Source organism: Callorhinus ursinus, unplaced genomic scaffold (assembly GCF_003265705.2).
Source record: "Callorhinus ursinus isolate GAN/ISIS: 27379988/994484 unplaced genomic scaffold, GSC_fseal_2.0 scaffold1, whole genome shotgun sequence".
Taxonomy (NCBI): Eukaryota; Metazoa; Chordata; class Mammalia; order Carnivora; family Otariidae; genus Callorhinus; species Callorhinus ursinus.
In genome coordinates this window covers 51,374,643-51,395,012 of record NW_027397063.1, presented here as the reverse complement: position 1 = coordinate 51,395,012, position 20,370 = coordinate 51,374,643, and the positions used below count along the sequence as shown (strand labels likewise).

The 20,370-nt window shown below is 39.8% G+C and overlaps 1 protein-coding gene across 28 annotated transcripts in view; it reads left to right on the top strand.

Annotated features, from left to right (window-relative positions):
- Positions 1-20,370, top strand: part of ZBTB20 (zinc finger and BTB domain containing 20) — a 777,345-nt gene that overhangs the window by 467,208 nt on the left and 289,767 nt on the right. For 2 of the 28 annotated variants that reach the window (XM_073893634.1, XM_073893725.1), the window contains one exon: positions 13,036-13,133. The exons of 23 other annotated variants lie outside the window; for them this stretch is intronic. The gene's annotated coding sequence lies outside the window, so the exon portion shown is untranslated. Of the gene's footprint in view, positions 1-26; positions 638-661; positions 928-1,279; positions 1,581-13,035; positions 13,134-20,370 lie in introns of those variants that run through there. 3 more of the 28 variants (XM_073893621.1, XM_073893728.1, XM_073893738.1) reach the window with 3 other exon arrangements.

Genomic DNA, 20,370 nt, shown 5'->3' with positions numbered 1-20,370 from the left:
TCCTCTCTTCTTCCTCTCCTCCACAGTCGTACCCTCCCCCGCTTCCCTGAACTTCCCTTCTGAAAATGTCCGGATGGCACAGCAATGATCTGGGCAGAAATGAAATTTTGCTAATAAGCAGGCTCTGCAAGAAATCCTGGAACAGTGACACTGTTGAAACTGCTTCGTTTAGTTTGTCTACTGGGAACTCACATGAACTTCCCAACAGAATTCAAGGGGATGAAAAAATCATTTTTGGTGTTTTGGGTTTTTTTTTTTTTTTCTTGATTCTCTTTTTCTTTCTGTTTTGAGGGAGGTACTTTCAGGAGACATGGCTGCATTCTGGTGTGGTGTAAAGTTTTCCGTCGGGAGACAATAATGTACATTCCTCTGGCAGGACGGGATGGGGTTTTTTTTGTTTCTCTTGCTGTTGTTTATTTATAAGACATTTCCTCTCAGTTAGTGGAAGTTAGATCGTAAGAGGCTCCAGTGATTTTCCTTCCACCTCCCCTCCCTAATTTCTGTGCTTCAGCACTCTGGAACACTGTGAACTCGACAAACTAATCAGAGCAGGGAGCTTAGCAGCCAGGCCTGGACACTCTCAAGAGACTGTGCTGATTCTCAGTCGACACTCCTTGGATCAGGAACCACAGTCCTGGTGAGTGGTGAGGTTCCAGAATTTGATGTGTCAAGGATTCTATTCTTGGTGTCTCTGAGGCAGTCAGGAAATAAAGGGTGTTTAAAAAAAAATACAATTTTTTTTAAAACGCTACCAAACAATCCAACGGAATGATGAAGATTTTCATGTGCACAGCTGAGAGCACTCTATAGACAATGGCAGAGCCTTGAGTCCGTTCTCAGGAGGATCCTGCAGGCATAGGCTTCATGCTGCCACCGATGGATGTCAGCCTTGACATGCCTAGCAAACATGCTTGTGGGAGGAGGAAGGTAGGTGAGTGTGTGAGGGCAGGGAGGTAGCTTTTGGGGTGGTAAGAGGGGGAAATGAAAGTGGGACTCATCGTTCATTTGGAGTTTCTCTACCAACTTCACGCATCTCTATTCTGGACATTTACATTCTGCTCAGAATACTTACATCCCCAGCTAAGCAGGAAAGAAAAGTAGATGCATAGCAAAGGAATATTGTTAATACTGTTCTTCTAAAGATCGCTTTGCTAAGAACTGGTTGCTTTTAAATGTGAGGGAACCTCCCCTTACCCGGCCTTTGGAAAAAATTATTTGTCACACCCTCTTCTTTATTCTTCTGCATTCAGGGTATCGGATAGAAGAATGCAGTGAGAATCCTTATTTGGTTCCAGGGAAATTTATCATCCTGACATAGGAAAACTAGATGACTGTCCTCACAGTATTAAACCCAAATATAGTATTGTCCTCAATATAAGAGACTCTGATTGAGTGTGCTCTGGGAAGTTGTCGAAGGAATGGAATGGGGGTGGTTGCATCCTGTTTGATATGAGACTAGCAGAGGAGTCAACGGACGAGCTTTCAGAGCCAATGTGTGCCTTCCATGTCCTTACTGATAACTCACAGTCTCCCCGGAAGTGAAATTTCAGCTGGAATGTATATTTGCCCTTTGCCATCAGGTACCTACTTAACTGCTCTTTCAAAGGTTTTTGATCTTACTGTGTTTTCTTGTCTTCCTTCCAGTTTCAAGAATCTGGCATATTCCAAAATATTAAAAGTGGAAAAAACAAAAAACAAACAAAAAAACATGGTGGCCTTAAAAGCATTTGAGTGTGTGGCAGCATCTGAAGTAAATTGCTCTTTGGAAAGAAGGAGGAGTCTTTGATGTCCCCAATATGGTTCTCATAGGATAAAACTTCCAAGAACCACAACCCAGCCTAAGGGGCACTTACTCGATGTCCTTAAATATTTGGAAGGAAATGCTATTTTATTGTTTCAGTTGTCCTTGCTGTTAACACATTGCCAGGAGATTCCTCCTAAAAGTCGAAAATGCTTTAGCAATAGTTGATTTTACATTGAACCAGATGTGTATTGTGTGTGCCTGTTGTGTGCACTCTTGTCCAAGCTAGTGTAGTCATCCAACATATTACATTGGTACTTAGCTTTGGAATTTTGTTTGCTACTCTGGACAATTCAGATTCTTAACTCACGCTCATGCTCGTATATCCCAAGTTCTCTGCAGAGACTTACCCCTGCTACAGCCTCATCGAGGTCTTTCATGACCTCTAGAACAGTTTCAGGTTCATATAACGATACCTATGATTTGTGAGGCACCTCAAATTCCTTACCTGTCATCGTGATAGGAAGCGGTCTCCATGGTTTGTTAGGATGAGTATGATGAACATTTCAGTGGTACGTAACGGTAAAGTTTGCCTATTTCAGTTAGACATGCTAGTTATGGTCATACTATTTGTATGTTATAATGTCTCTTGGGGATTTTCCATTAGTCTCTTGTTTTCTGAAGAAAGAGGTTGAATAGGAAGATGATGTTAAAATTTTTAAAATATGGTATAAAAAATGTAACTAGCTTTTAGCCCATTACCACAAAGGCCGACGCAGGAAGTTGTGCTTCACTCAGTTAACACTCAGGCTGTAGACTCCCAGGAGAATTATCTGTAAGTCTCTGGTAAGGATGTCTATTAGGACTACACCAAAGGCAGGCTGGATCTCCAACACTTTGAAAACATTTTGATGTTGAAATCTCCTACATCTAATATATAAAAATTTCTGAGCATCTTTAAGCAGAGAATAGGTAAACATGAATATCTAAGAGTGTATCCCAAGAGATGACATTTTAAAAATATAACCTGCCAGAGAGATTTTCCTTATTATTGGCAAGATCTGGAGGTCCACATGGCTGTGGGAGAATTCAACGGCTAAGTTGGGAGTATATAAGTCCAAATATGATCAGTATAGCTCTGAAAGGCAAGATAGTGATGTGTTTCTTTCTGCTTAAATTGTTTTATTAATACCTGATTTTTCTTAATGCCTGTTTATAAACCTTAATAGTATACTATCAGTAGTTCAGGTTTTCAGTGCTCATCTCAAAAAATTATAATGTCATTTCAGAGGATGCATGCTGTAGAATGTATATTTTCCTGCGTGTACATTTTAGCTATAAGTGCTTCCTGCATGTTACATTCATTTAATTAGGCAGTCACAATTAGACAAAAATGACATCGCTAAATAACAGAATTATGATTACACCAATAAGAAATTATTCTCTTATTTATATAAAAATGCTTTTTGATATTTATGATTCCTTTAAAAAGGTACGTATTTTCAAAAGTTAAAAAAGAAGGGGTTGATTTATTCTATCATGTGTCTGTGTACGTATGTTAGCTTATAAGTGCATGTCTACTTACATAATGACAAAGCTATACTCAGCTATTGAAAATACGACCAACTACTAGGTAGGCTTACTTGCCTTTAAATTCAATCAGATGTTTTGCAAATTGACCTTAAGTGAAATGTAGTTGACATTTATCACATTGACAACACAGAAATTTTGTACAAATATTTATGAACAGTATCTACAAAAGGTGAGATTTGGTTAGCCAATAAGATTAGTAACTATCCTTCATCAAATATACATGTTAGATTATAGACCTAAATTCTATTATGCACAATCTCAAAATAATAACTGCTGTATGTATAGAGTAGTTAAAATTAAGTAGAAAGAAATTAAATTGCTATTAATTATCTTAAAATTGAGGCTGTATTTAATGAATTCGCTTTATTTTGTAAGAATGAATCTATATACAAATGTCCCAATTGATTCCAGTTTCTCAGTTACTTAGCTGTATGCTAAATACTTTGATGCTGTATTTACATATCAGCATCGGCAACTATAATTTTCCAGACACCTTTCAAGACACCCAGCCATATCACTTCCTTGCCGAGTCACACTTGTTTCTCTGAAGCTGTTTATGATAACCCAAACTAAAAGTTAATTTCCCTTCTGACATGGATAGCATTTTAAAAATCTCTGGGTTTCAGTGGGCACTTATCATATACTGCTTTGAACTGAAGTTTTTTGTAGGTATGAAACTACAGGTGGTTAGAAGGCAGGTAGTGCATTTTATGTTTATCTCCCTCCCAACCAGGGAGGGAGTGCATTTTATGTTTATCTCCCTCCCAACTGTCAAATTGCTCAGTCTGAGTGGAGGATCGGTGAGTAGGTGATTAATGAATATCTGTATGTCAGCGTATTGACAGTGTATATGTTTTATTTATCATAACAAAAGGAATATGTCCAGAAAACAAATCAATAGATTCTTCTCTATCTGAACCCCTTAAATTCCCATATCAGATCTTCCGACTCGCTAACAGCACCTGCCGCTGTCTGCCGAGGTACCTTCTCAAATTTCCACAATGCACAGAGCGTTCCTGACGGAACATGGGGTCTTGAGCTTGCAGTCGTTCCTTTCGTTTTCCAGGACTCTTGAGGGTGGCCATGTACCAGCTTGTTGTGCTCATGCAGTCTGAAAGGACCAGACTCACCTAGAATGTATCATATTGACCAAAGTCCTCCCCAGCTTCCCAGTTAATCACTTAGAGTCAATCAGTGGTTCTTCCTTTCCTCAGACCCAACATCTGAGGAGCTCAGGCTGATTATCACATGTGGACAGGCCTGAAGACTGCCTCTGAATGCCCTGTGAACTAGGCAGTGGCGGGGGGGGGGGGGGGGGGCAGACAGCACAGTAGAGATAGGAGCAGAAGGACAATCATTCGCCCTATCTTAAGGCACTAGTTAAGTGCCCCTTTTTAGGCAAATAGTAGCTGAAAATAGCTAAGTGCAATTGTTTCTCATGGATGAGTAGAGAAATTGGTGGGATTTCTTGGTGCTGCTTCAGTCATTAAGCCACAGGACTCTGGGGACGTCAGAGGAGAGGAGAACTTCCAGCACCTTACATGTCACCTGGCTGACATGAATTACATTCAGGGAGTAACTTCATATACTACAAGCCAACCTGATAAACAATAACTGAAAGAAACAAAAGGTACTGTGTGGAATGTGCTTTTAGTCTGTTGTCAATGGTCAGTCAACTTGGCAGTCTGCAAACTACATCTAATTCTGTCTCCTACACCGAGTTCTTTTCTAGAGCTTCTAATATATATAAATGAAATGTACTAGGTTCATTTGCATCTTTTTATTTTCCCTACTTATCCTTTAGCAAACTGAATTCCTAGATGTAAGCAGCCAGAGGGAGAAAGAGAAGTGGTTCACATAATGGATAATTAACCCTTGAACAATGGAAAGTTAACTCTCCGTAGACATGCCAAAAACTGAAATGTTTTGTTGTTGAATTTGTTCTCCTTTGAGTGTTAACACATTAAGGACACCTCCATTAGCACAAACTTGGCATCAAACAACCTGTTCATCCTCAAGATACAAATGCCACACTCACCTTCCAGTTCATTCTGGCAGGATTTGTAGCCTGATGTCCTCTTGGGTAACCATGTACAAACCACTCCGAGGGGCAAAATTGTATGAGTGCCTAATCCACTTTTGAAAATGAAAGAAAAGGATCTGTCTTATGAAAGGCACCTAATAAGGAAAGACACAAATTGTAATAAAATGTATTAGTACCTTGCACCTCCCGTTAATTGCCTTCCTAGTCAAGAGGAACCAAAATAGTGTAATAAATGTTAAAGTTACATCATGAACAGAGTGCAAAGAATTGTCTTTACCTTTCAATACTGCAATGAAAAGAGTAGCAAACCTTAAACTACCCATGCAGTCTTAATTTAGGCTCCTAACCTTTCAGTTACTTCATTTGTCTAATGAGAATAATACTACCCACTCAGCTTACTTACTGGTGTTGTTATGAGGATCAGATTACAAAGACTGTTCTTCAACACATTCATAAAGCATGGATTTAACATTAATTCATTCACTCACTCACTTATTTATTAATTCAAGAAACATTTTTGAACCCCTACTCTGTGTCAGGTATTATTCTAGAAACTAAAGATTGATGCATTTATTAACAAGTATTTATAGGGGAGCACATACTAAACACCTGTAACTTTTGCAAGGGCTGGGGATACTACAGGAAACAAAGCAAACAAGTCTCTGTTTTCATAATGCTTACTTTTTAGTCAGAGGAGAAAAATGATAAGCAAGTACATATGTCAAATATATCATGTTGGATAGTGATAACTGCTATGGAGAAAAGTGAAGGAGGAAGGAGAGTGAGTGTGTGTGTGTGTGTGTGTGTGTGTGTGTGTGTGTGTGTGTGGTGAGGTTGCAATTTTAAATTGGAGAGAGAGGGAATACCTCATTGAGGGGGCAACATTTGAGAAAGGTGAAGAAGCAAATTTTATAGGTATCTAGGCAAAAGCATTTTGACAGTGGCACCAAGTGCAAAGGTCCGGGACAAGAATGTATCTGGCAAGTTTGAGTGATAACCGAGTAGTGTTTGTGGCAGAATCAGAGTAGGCAAGGAAAAGCATGGGAGGGGGTAATGTAGAGGAGGCAGTGGGGCCTGAGCATGTAGGCCTTTATATGCTGTTGTGAGGGTTTTGACTTTGTCAGGGACAATACAAAGATGAGTAAGACATGACCTCAGGTTGCTCCACAGGAGAGACAGATAGGCAAACAAGTTGGGATGATGCCATATGCTCAGTATTGTAATTGAAGGATGTTCAAGGAACTTTGGAGGCGCAACAGAGTATGTTCAGCTGAATGTACCTTGGGGCAGAGGGTCAGGGGAAGCTTCACAGAAGAGCTAATGAATCCACGCTGGGCCTTGAAGGATTTTCCCAGATGGTCAGAGGGAGGAAAGGCTGCAGGGGCAAAGGCACTTCAAGAGGAAATAGTGTAGCGAGCCGGGGATCAGTGTCACTGATGTTTAGCAGAGGAGGGGGGAGAAATGATGCTGTAGAGGTAGTCAGGGAACAATCATGTTGGGCCCTGATCACCAGGCAAAGAAGTTTTAACTTCATCTTGTGGCATTTGGGGAGCCATTGAAAGTTTTAAGTAGAGAAGGTTAATGATCAAATTGTGTTGTGGAAGATCGCCCTGGCAGCAGGCTGGAGGATGGATTGTAGGAATGGGAGAATGGAGGCAAGAAAATGAGTTAGGAGGCAACTGAAATTGTTCATACAGGAAACAATGAAGCCCTGAACTAGGACAATAACTATGGGAATAGAGAGAAGGAGAAACGTTCAAGAGATAAGAGGTAGAATGAGCACAATCTAATAACCTTTGGGCTGGGTATCGAGAGAAGAAGGCATTTTTGGATTGCTCCCAGGTTTCTGCCTTACACAACTAGGCAAGGAAAGCTCTGAGGAGGGGGAGGAGCAGGTTTTGTAGGCTGGGGAAGATGATAAATTTGCTTTTGAATGTGTTTATTTTGAGATGTCAGGGGGGCATCCAGACTTCTGGTAGGCTGTTGGACTTAGGAAAGCTGAAGATAGGTCAGCGAGAAACAGAAGTTGGGCAGTCATCTGAATTGTCAGCATCATGGTTGTAGTTAAAATTATGGAGTGGACTTTTCTCAAGGAAAATTTATTGACAGAAAGCAAAAGAGAGCAGATCCTTAGAGTATACGACATTTATGGAACAGAGAGAGGAAGAGGAGCCTTAGAGAAGATGATTATTATGAGCAGCTATCATAGGCCAGTCGTTGTGCCAAATGGTGGGGGAACCAAGATGACTGGCACCCAGATCCTGCTCCGGAAATACCCACAGTTTGCACAAGTGGAAGAGGTTATCCTTACTATCACCAGCAGCCATGGGACAGTGCTAACAGAGGAAATGCCCGTGCATCACGGAGAAAATCATGTGGAATGCTTAATTAGCATCAAGGGAGATTATTATAAAGGCAGACTCCTATAATGTTTGCTGCATGCATTTTTGCTATACAGTTCATTTCTGATTTCTCTAATACTCGTATGTGTATGTTCCACTGTTAGCATGGGTTCAAGCTATTGGCAAAACAAGCCAGGTGTAAATTATGGTAGAATTGAAATCGATAGCGCTTTGAAGCACTGGAGTGCCCAGTTCACATCAGGGCGTGCGTCTGTGTTCACTGAAACATGGCTATCAAGTGCACCCCGAGTCATTAGATGTGTTATCCAGTGAATAACAGCATAATGATATTTTAGCAGAGCAGCCTTATGATAAATTCTGCTTTAGTGAAACTCCATATACAGAGCAATTTCTCCTGGCCGTGTACATTGCATGACAAAGAAAGGATATCCTGCTGCGTATCAGAAGGCTGTAATTTCATTTAGGGGTTCTATTGACATCATAAACTGCAAGATCAGAGCTCAAGTGGCTATTTAAGTCATAGGAATTTCAAGCTAAAATTACTGCCTGGTCCTAATCGCCACCTCCAGGGGACTCCTGCCTATACATATGTGCTTTATATTTCTATCTTTGTGTCTATAAATACTCGATCACTCCGGGGGCTGAGGTGATAAGCTGTCCTAAAATATGGCAGGTATCAGTCACCTTTGTAGCTAGTACAGGCTAAGGCCAAAAGCAGCTATATTATTCGTTGAAGGTCAAATGCTGAAAGGGGCCAGAAAACTCTGACGAGTTCAGAGGTCGGGGGTTCCCGTTTATCTGCTTTCAAGATATTCTCTACCAAATTTAAGGTTGGGATCTTCTAGCATGTTGAGGCTAGAAAGTAGGGATTTTAGACTTAGCCCCTAACAGCCGGGTTTACAGCCAATAAGTCCTTGCCCTACTTTCCCCCATCCTTTCTGTTTTGACGCAGATCACTTATGAAAATAATAGTACTGAATAGTCTTAGTACCTGGGACGATATAGGTTATATAGTGCCCCATGAAGGTAACTCCCTAGATGTCTAAAGGGGACATTTTGTCTTAAGATATAGTCAAGCTGAGAATTGGAAGCAATAATAATTGACTTGAATGTGTCTGATGCTTTAGAATTGATTCCAGGAAACCAAAAAAGAAAGAGTCAAAGCTAAGTGTGGATTTTTTTTGTTTGTTTTTTAATGAAGATTTCATGTTCATAGCCCTATGTTAACAATCAACTTTGTCAAGAGTAGTCACTACAAAACTGGACACTGGAGTCCAAACTTCTGCAGCCAGTAGGGTGCTGATATTTTATTTGGTCACTCTCATTCCTGGGCTTGGGATTCATCATGCTGTCTTAATAAGAAATTCCAGCAGAATTATCACAGCTAAGAAAATCACAGTAAGAATAGAACTTATGAGTCCTCATAAGGTAAATGTGTTCTATAGTCATCTTATTAACTCTTATGTTACCCTATAGAGAAATGGAGGATGCAAAGGTAGAGAGCCGAACCCACACATCGTGACTGACTGAAACTAAAATTGTCACTTTCCATATTGACCGGCCTATTGTTCTACTACTTCAGCACAGTATTTCTTTATTGCTTAAATAGTATAGTAAAAATTAAAGTCCATGAGAGCCAAATCTCTCTCATCTGTTACCACTATACTTTCATTTTATCCTTGAACAACAGAATATGCCATTGTTAAACATTTCTGAGAAGGGCTACTGCTCTAGTAAGAGTATCCTCAAATCATTTATATTTATGGAAATGTAAAAAGATATTATGTAGACATAGACAAGCTCTGACCTGAGATAGTACAATTCTTCTCTTGTTCCTCTGGATTTAGGCAGCATAGCAGCATGATTAAGAGGGCAGACTGCCTCGGTTCTACCACTCACTAGCTGTGTGAGCTTGGAAAAACTAATTCTCGGTGCGTTAGTGTCTTAATCTGTAAAATGGGGATGATGATACCATCATCATAAAATTATTGTGGGGAGTAAATGATCTAATGAATGTAAAATATTTCAACCAATATCTGGTATACAGGAAGCATTCAGTAAACATTAGCTGCTGTCATAATCACCATTATCATCCTCCTCATCATTTATTCCTTTCCTGTAAAGTCATGGTTAAGACCTATTAGGGAAAAACTTACACAACAAGTGTGTGCATGCCCACATATAAACACACACGCACACACAGACACACACACACACACACACACACACACATACTCCATCCTCCTAGGAAGGCTTGCTTACCCTAGCTGTGGGCTTAAGCTTCACCTTCATGTTAATCTCAATGTCTTCTTAAGTAGAGAACATATGAAGAATTCATACTTTGGATGCAGTGGGTTTGGTTCTAAGTTTAGCCTTGACACTGGTTTCAAGTACTTGATGCAGAATTACTCAGATGCTGGACTCACTCCTATTACCTACTCATTGCTGTTGCTCTCATCTATCACTAAAGTCCTTACTAAACTATAGATTCTGTTAAGCACAGTCTAATCCAAATCTATTGATCAGTTCACCATTATAGCTCAATAAATTATTGTATCAGTTCAATAAATAAATGTGGGACGAATGAGTGAATGAATGAATGAATGAATGTTCTACTTCCAGCCTCTTCCCTTAGGTTCTAGTCCTGGCTACCTGATGTTCTAACTGCTGCCCTCATTGTCTACCTAGGTCACTGTATTCACTATCCCTGATTATTATTTTCAGTTTTCCAGTCCAAACTCTCCTAGTTATTTTTGTCTTTTCTTTTTTAAAGATTTTCTTTATTTATTTGACAGAGAGAGACACATTGAGAGAGGGAACACAGGCAGGGGGAGTGGGAGAGGGAGAAGCAGACTTTTTGCAGAGCAGGGAGCCCAGTGCAGGGCTCGAACCCAGGGTCCTGTGATCATGACCTGAGCCGAAGGCAGACGCTTAACAACTGAGCCACCCAGGCGCCCTATTTTTGTCTTCTTGCCTGATTTAAAACTCTCAGTACTCATATCCAGTAAATATAATAGGCCTACCCCTCTATCTGCTTCATTTTTTCCTTCATGGAACCATGAGCACCATCTTTAGAACTGTGTTCTTTATGCTTCTGTCCATTCCCTTTTCCCATTTGAAATTTGAATTTTAATCTTACAAGTGATTCATTATCCGTTCACAATTTAATCTGATGTCCTTGGTTCTAACCTTGATTTTGATCTTCATATCATGTTGTTCACATACCCCTTTCTGTATTTATTATATTTTGAGATAAATATGCTTATATCAATAATAATAAGTGAACGCTGATACCAAGCCCTACCTGTAAGAAATAGCATTCAACTACGTGTTTTACCATTTGCTATGCTTCCCACAATGGCCCTTATCTTAGCTTCTTGATGAATTTTCAGAGATTTTATGTCCTGAACTTGGTCTCAGTTGCCCTGTAGCTGCTCTGCCTCTAGGTTGGTGCTATCAACATCCAAATCGTAATTAATGTGAAATTTAATTGGGCAAGGTTGGCATTAGTGTAGAGTGTGCCCAATAGTAAATATCACATGTGAGAAGGAGAACAGCAAAATGCAACATTGTTGCAGCCAGTAAAGACCATTAACCATTATTAACCATTATATGTTGATATATTTATTGTGTCCCCTTTATTGTCACTATTTTTTTTTGACTCTTAAAAAAGGGGGAGGAGGGGTGACTGGGTTGCTTAGTCGGTTAAGCGGCTGCCTTCAGCTCAGGTCATGATCCCAGGGTCCTGGGATGGAGCCCCACATCGGGCTTCCTGCTCAGTCTGCTTCTCCCTCTCCCTCTGCCTGCTGCTCTGCCTACTTGTGCTCTCTCTATCTCTCTGTCAAATAAGTAAATAAAATCTTTAAAAAACAAAAAAATAAAAATAAAAAAGGGAAGAGATACAATTTAAATTTAGAAACAAGTATGATGATAATCTTAATTAGTATCTGTTAAAAGTGTTACTGATTATCAAAGATACAATACCTGCTTAAAAGGAGCTTATAGTTTGTATAGTCTTGTGGCAAAGATTAGTAATTAGATCCTAAAACTAATTAAGTGGAAATTACTAGTCTATTATTATGCACCAAAATAAGCAATAAAGAAAGGTAGTCAATGCTATAAGAATTCTCATCGGTGTGGCCTCTACTAGAACGTGGAAGGCTTCATAGTAGAGGGAGAGCTTTAGCTATGTATGTATATGTATATATGTATATGTATACATATAAGAATATGTATAAGCTGAGCATTGAAGAATGTAGGGAAAAGGGTCTTTTAGGGGGAATGAGAGATGGACTGCCATGGTGTGATGTCAGAAAATAGGGAAGTAGTAAGAATGAAGAAAACTTTCAAACTGGAAGAAGGCATGGCAGTGAGAATGAAGTTGGTGTTCACAAGAAGTAATGAAATTAGAGATGAGATAAATGTTTGTGAAAATTAAAATATGAATTTAGAAAGGCAGATGGAATCCAGAATTTATTCTTTGTGGGTGATGAGAACATACAGTTGTACAATTAAAACTCAATAAGGCCTTGCTGAATAATTGAGCAAGCAAAAGTAATGAAAGCAGTGTTTTAGGAGTTGACCTGGCTATAGTGTGCAGAGTGGTTTGAGAGGGATGAGTCTAGTCAGAGATACCAGCTTGAAGGAAATCGCGGTCATTCAGATGTAGAGCAATCAAAACTCAGAGATTTTTTGGAAGGGGCGGGCAGATATTTCAAAAACACATTAACAGCACTCTCCTTGTCTCTTCCCTACCAGCCCTAACCCTAGTCCCACCTAACCATCACTTTAACTGGAAAATATCTCCTAACTGTAGGGTCCTCCTTACCTTTTGGTTTGATTTTAAGTGAAGTTGGTTACTATTTATAAGGCAAAACCAGATTGGGGAATGGACCCTCAGGGTCACTCAAGCCTCTGACCAGTGAGGGCTTCATTATATCCCTGAACAACAGTAATTAAGCTCTCAAAGTTTGACTGCTCAGGGAATAAACTCAGGGGACACACAAACTCCTCTGGGTTCCCATTTGTGAGTCCTGGATATGCACAAATCTGCAGGAAATCTCAAATATCATAAAGTTCTGATCTGCTCAGGGGGGTTCAGGAGGAAGTTTCTTTTGGGGTTTTTTTTTTGTTGTGGTGGTGGGTGGTGGTAGTGGTTTGGTTTGGTTTTGGTTTTGTTCCATCTATCTCTATGCTTTTTTCCCCCCAGGGGGAAGGTTCTATATAGTTCCTAGCTTTCACTGCCTGAATAGCAATAAAAACATTTCCTTTCATTTTCTCCCTTCCTTCTTCAGTTCAACCAGATCAGTACCAAAAGACTATATGCTAGCAGAAATCTCAAGACCATTCCAAGCTTTGTCTTCACCTGGAGGCAGTCTCAGAGATCCCAAGGGTATTCTCATACTTTGTTATGAGAAACAATGCTCATTAACTTGTCCTTTGCTGTGTGCCTAGTTTACCCATCATTATGAATCATGTTCCCAGTTGGCCTTTCTTTGGACAGTATTGACACTTCTTGAAGCGTAATAATTTGGCCAATATATCACATCTATATTCAACTTTCCGTTGACCAAAAATAGTGTGTACCTATTGCTGTGTTCTATTCTTAAAATAAGTACACCATTTTATACTATAGTTATTTGAGTATTTTCTTGCCTACTCAGAGCTCCTTTTAGATAAGACCATGCCTTACTTTTCTATCTTTTGGGGTTAGCATAGTATATACTGGTGGCCCCATGGTAGACCACCGGTATACATTCTTGGACACTCTGGATTTCATGCATTTTTTGAAGTAAACTCTACACCCAACATGGGGCTTAAACTTAAAACCCCAAGATCAAGAATCACATGCTCTACTGACTGAGCCAGCCAGGCTCCCCTGATTTCATGTATTTTGAACAGGGACAACCCTCCCTGAAGTTTTGACTCTCTAATGTAAAAAATACCTCCTAAGTATCAACCTCTCTTGCCTCCCCAGCCAGCAGTCCCAGATACATACTAGGCCTAATTTTTCCCAGCAGTTGGCATAGGGAATGCGAAATTGATGGCTCGGCTTGTCAAACCTGTCTGTCTGCACAGTGTAGAGTAGCACCATTTAGAGGAAGGGTGTTTAGAAAATTAAACAAGGACTGTCTGAATAGGAGACCTATCAGCCTGCAATGGAATGACAGGTTTCTGCCCACAAACTGGGGTTAAGACCTGAATATTGATGCTTCTTTTCACCCATTTGTGAGTAATGGGTCTCACCCCATTAGTGGGTGAATGTGTTACACCCCTGGAAGTTGTTATGCATTCTCTGTAGGTCTGTATGAAGAAGCCGTCGATATACATAAATATGTACTTGCCGACAGATCTCTGTATTTATCTGCCTGTCAGTGGGAGCAGACAGGGCAAGCTCTTTGATGGGCAAGAACTGCAGGTCAAAGCTGTGCTCTTGCTCTTGCTTTTGCTCTTGCTGCTGCTGTGGCGACGGCTTTATCATTGGAGTCCCAAAGGAGGCTAGGGGCAGCTTGTCAGTTGTCGTTCTAGCCTAATCTAGGAGGCCAGCTCTGGTCACTGGCATAATTAAAGAGACCTTGCAAATGTTGACTGCCAATGTTGTTGTGGCCAGTGGAGACGGGCTTTTAAAGCCATGGCTACCTACCGTCTATAGTCTTTCAGCTGTGCCTCGAGAGTCCCTACCTCGCCGCTACCTCCAGGCACTGCCTAATGCTGTTCTGAGACTGTCTGATCCTCCTGGATTCTGACAGGTGCATTTCCTGCTGCAGGCTGTACCACTCTCTGTCTCTTAGCCTCTACCCCACTCGAGAGACACACCCTCTCGCAGTTGGAAAAAAATTATTGTGCTGCAAGTTTCTAAGGGAAATAGTCTACTAAACTAGGTGCTTATTTTAGCAGCATCCACACCCCTACAAATACATACATCACTGAGCGTGGGCTTGATCATCTCGTTATATAATATTGAGAAACAGAAAAATACTTTTTCCCTCCAAAGTAGCAACACAGTTGTGATGGCAAACTGAATTTATTATTACTTTGTATATAACTGAGGAAAATGAGCAGAGTAAACTTGTGTTTTTAATCTAGGCCCGTTTACCAGTTTAATTTGATAGTGGGAATTAATTGTGCAATTCTTAATATAACTACAGTACAACCACAATTAAAAGACATTCTTTACAGTCATTGCCCCTCCCTCTCATGCTTATAAGAAGGCATGGACCATTCTTTTCCCCAAAATTCAATTTTCCTCAAGATTGTGGAATTATTGCAAAAGAAGTGACAGGAGTATTTTTGTTTTTTTGGTTGGTTTGCTTAGTATCCGTTTTAATAAGAGTCTGACTGAAAGACACAAGGAAGAGAGCTCATGTTAGACAGTGTTTCCTGACTGTGCCTTTTTCTAAAAGGTAGTTGGAAGAGCAGAAGAGTTTTGTCTCAGCCAGAATTTGGAAGGAAAGAGAATAACTCATCGAGAGAGGTGAGATGATGTGAAAGGGCTTATTTCTGAGTTTCAAAAAGGTGAAAGACAGATGTTTCACTGAGCAGGAGGGGTACTGGGCTCAAGTGTAGAGGTTTCTATTCTCAGTTATTTTCGTTTGGTATGTTTTCTTCTTTTATTATTCTTAATATGTCTGGGATGCAACAAAAGCAGACTGATTTTTCTGAAGATCACCTCCAAAAGGATAGAAATTAGTAATTTGATCCACCAGATTGACAGACAATTAAAAACAACAACAAAAAAGAAACTCTGTTTACAATTAAGGATGTTTATGGAGCACAGGCTTTTTTTTTTAATTAATTAGAGATTGATATTTGGGTGTTAGAAGTTGATGCTTCAGTGGGAGTGAGCTAGTTAAGAGCTCCATTTGGCTTTTTGCTATTGCTAAAAGCCCTACAACTCAGTAAATATATCTAAAGTTATTTTAAAGGAACATGAGTTTGTAGTTTTGTTCTGAGAGTGTGCACCTGCTTACCATGTTGACATGCAATGATTCATTAGGAATGAAGTATTTTTTAGCTGCTGTTGCAAAGCTTTCTCTGGGACAGTGTTTCCAAGTGTGTCCTTAATTCTAAGAATCATCAAGGTTGCCTGTGAAATATGCACATTTCTGGATCCGACCTCAGACAAAGAATCAGAAACTTCCATGAACAGTCTCCATATTTGTATCTGACGTAAGAAACCTAATCGATTGGCATGATCAGGGAAGTTTGGGAAACATTACTCAAAGAGATTTTTTTAAAACACATGGAAAGAGGGAATGATGTATCAATTTATTCCATATAAAAGTGATTCCATATATACCTTTCTCCTGTGTTCTTCTCAGAAATTCAGAGGCATTTCAAGTGAGTGTGTCTCTAGATCAGGGTTTGTTTTGTTTAGTTATAGCATCTCATATCTCTCCTTGTCCCTCCATATTGGTGACCCTAAGACTTTGTGTTCTCCTCCTTTCTACTCCTTATCCCTACCTAATAAATGGTCATGTAAAATAGAAGTTCCTCGATTAGGAATTTGGAGCTTGAATTCTAGTTCTGGATGCAACTCTGAGCTATGTGACCTTATACCTCCTCATAACTTAAGTGTTCACATTAGAACAATAATGAGGTTACACAGAATGTTATTTGTGAACCATCACCAGCTCAACATTGTTACAAATATTAAATAACAACAAAGTTGTAACTTTGTTTATGGACCATAACCATAAATGATGATTTTTGTGCTTGATGGGAATGTGTGTGCAAGTTTAGACATGTGCATAAATATTACTTCCAGACGTTTTACCTATTTCTGAAACTCAGTTAAGTTATAGTTAAAGATAATAAACTTGGGGCGCCTCGGTGGCTCAATTGGTTTAAACATTTCACTCTTGGTTTCAGCTCAGGTCATGATCTCAGGATCTGGGATCGAGCCCCGGCATCGGGCTCCCTGCTCAGCAGGGAGTCTGCTTGTCTCCTTCTCTCTCTGCCCCTCCCCCCTGCTCATGTACACACTCTCTCTCTTTCTCTAAAATAAATAAATCTTTTAAAAAAATAAGATAATAGATTCTTTGGAAAACTTACATTCTGCTTCTAACAGTTAGAAGCATCTTCCAGGGAACATTATTGACAAGGGCTTGTCATATTAAAGCCACATGATGGTTAGTGATGTGTTAAAAGAGTAAGATGAATGAATGAATGAATGAATGAATGAATGAATTGAACGAACAACCTGGTGCAGGTGCCTGTTCTAGGGGCTAACACTTTGAAGTCTATAGAGGCAAGGAGAATTAGACCCTTCAGCCAAATGTTGGAGGACTGGTAGTGAAAATAATTTTTAAATACATATAAATGGCCATGGCTTCGGACTGTGACAAAGCTATATGAAAACTACTTGGATTGTAGGTGCAACTGTAAAAATAGGAAAGGGAGAAAATGCCGCTCCAGAGTTTTGAAGGTGAAAACAGAGAAGTATAGTGGTAGAGGTTTACGTTTCCTAAACTCCCTTGTCAGCTCAGCATGTCCTCAGTGTAAATACACATGTGACAGTGGCCTATGCACTCATTCACACTTCAGAGAAGCCCTTGGTTTCCTTTTCTCCCTCCATTTTAGCAGTGGGCAGCCTGCAGCCTTTTGATGCAGCTGACTTTGTACATTACATGACTGAACTCAGCTATGCCAAACATCCTCGAGGAAGTTGACATTTGTGTACTTTGAAAGAAAAAAAAAGAAAAGTGAATCCCAACTGCTTCCTCCTGCCCTTTTGATTAAGAGAACGGTAAGTCAGCAGGAGAGGTGCTGCTTTGAACAAGCAGGGGTGTGCAGAACTGATTGGTATCTTTCTTTGAAAAAAAGTAGAAAAGATTGATGTTAAACAACACTAATCACAGTTGATTACAGGGACTGAATGAATTCATTGATGGGAAAGAGCTATGGTTCCAGAGACAACAAAAGAGATTAGATAATAGTCAGGGGAATAGTATTTGGAATTGTTCTGCTCATCTCTGACATCCAGGAATCAGTGCCCCTAGCTCTTTAACCACTCTTTGGAATAGACTTATCTGCACACTGAGTGCTCTTCTCTGATGGGAATGCTCTTCTCCCTGAGCTTTACATGGCTGGCTCTTTTTCTTCATCCAGGTCTCAGCCTTCCCTGATCATCTTATCTAACGTGGTGCTTCCATCACAACCTGGGTGGGCCCTACCCACCTCTGGAACCTCATTTCCTGCTATTTCCAAACATCACCTGGTACTCTGTCAGGAACCACCTGTGGTTCCCTGAGTGGATTATACTCTACCTTTCTCTGTAATTTAAAAAAATTTTAGTTTTATAATTTGTATTTTTGCTGTTACCATGACCTGGTATTTCTTTCCATCCTCCCTAGTCTTTGCCTGATCAACTCCTCCCATCACACAAGTTTTAGCTCAGGCATCATCTCCTCTAAACTTGTTATTGAGCCTTCTCATTAAAGGTTAGGGTCCCATGCCTTGTTCTCACATAGCCATTTATGCTGAATTCAAGTATAGCAGCTATCATCCTATGTCATAATTAGTTGGATTTTACTTTCCTTTCTCCCCAAAAGACTGAAATATTTGAGGGCAGGCACTGTTTCTTTATCTCTGTATCTTTAATGCTAGCAAAATACCCAGAACATGTCGGATGTTTATTAGTAAAGAATCAATCAATCAGTACTTCCTACATTCCTCCATGTTTTTTTCCTCCATGTTTTTAAATAATTGCCTGAAATAAATAACCCAGAGGAAGAAATTCTTACACAGAATGGATAACTCATCAGTTATCTGTTTACCAAAAAAATAAAAGGACAAAAGAAATGGGGAGTCAAATTTAGGAGCTTTTACAGATTGTTCCAGATAACACTCCGACTGTAAATGAGGAAACCTTTGGGGAAACAGCTTGTTCGACTAAGGCTGTAATTTCTGACCAGTGAGTAAATGTGTTGCTTATTATACAAAAATTAGGCTGTTGTTATTAAACTTATAATTAATTATAATATACTGTTTATATAGGCTTCTCCTTTAGGAACCGCCGAGTATTCAACATACATCATCAGCCTGATGCTGTATTTTTGCCTCATGTTAATAATCTTATGCATACTGATTATACCACCTGAGTACCTTAGAATCTGGATAGATATTATCTAGCAAATGAATATATTATACTCATTATTTTTAATAATCTCATACATTTAAACTCCCATAGAAATGTGTTGTCTTCTTATACAGCAACAGGTGGGTAACCAGATCTCCATTCAACACATGGAAAGTAGATCATATGGAGAATCACCCCAGGCTTTTACTTTTTAAAGATTTATTTATTTTTTTACTTACTTACTTACTTACTTGAGAGAGAGAGAAAGAGAGAGTGCAAGCAGGGAGAGAAGGCAGAGGGAGAGAATCTTCAAGCAGACTTCCCTCTGAGCACCAAGCGTGACTTAGGGCTTGATCTCATGACCCATGAGGTCATGACCTGATCCAAAACCAAAAGTCAGCCCCTTAACCAGTGGAGCCACCCAGGCACCCCTCATCCTGGGCTTTTAAATGGAATTTATCCCAACAAGTTCATGATTGCAACATTTTATTTTTTATTTTTTTAATTCTAGTTAACTAACATGTAGTGTGGTATTAGCTTCAGGAGTAAAATTTAGTGATTCATCACTTGCAACACCCAGTGCTTATCACAAGTGCCCTCCTTAATCCCCATCACCCATTTAGCCCATCCCTTGTCCACCTCCCCTCCAGAAACCCTCAGTTTGTTCTTTATAGTTATGAGTCTCTTGGGGTGCCTGGGTGGCTCAGTTGGTTAAGCGTCTGTCTTTGGCTCAGGTCATGATCCCAGGGTCCTGGGATCGAGCCCTGCATCGGCTCCCTGCTCGGCGGGAAGCCCGCTTCTCCCTCTCCCTCTCCCGCTGCTTGTGTTCCCTCTCTAACTGTGTCTTTCTCTGTCAAGTAAATAAATAAAATCTTAAAAAAAAAAAAAAAAGAGTCTCTTATGGTTTGCCTCCCTCTCTTTTTTTTTTCTTTTTGCCTTTCCCCTATGTTCATCTGTTTTGTTTCTTAAATTCCACATATGAGAGGAATCATATGGTATTTGTCTCTCTGGCTGACTTATTTTGCTTAGCATAATACACTCTAGCTCCATCCACATTGTTGGAAATGGCAAGATCTCATTCTTTTTGATGGCTGAGTACATCTTCTTTATCCATTCATTAGTCGATGGACGTTTGGGTTCTTTCCATAATTTGGCTATTGTTAATAATGCCATGATTGCAACATTTTAATGTCATTTTAGATTTGACTAGTAACTCCACTGGGCCTAGAAGGGAGCAGCTATTTAATAAAATCATAAGAATGCTATTGAACTAGAGAGGGGAAAACCTGAAGCATTTTATGGCTCAATGTGATAGAGTCCCAAGGAAGCCAAATACTGGTTTACCACATCTGCTGAAATGTTAGTTGCACCAGTGGCTACAAGATGGGGGAGCTCAGGAACCATTTTATCATTGCCGTGAAACTTTCATTTTCACTTTCATACGAGAGAGATTATTCTTGAATTGGTCAATCTCACATTTTTCAATGCATCTCAATCTTACATTCTCCAGTATATCTTGGAGATCTTTCCATATCAAAACAGGGAGAGC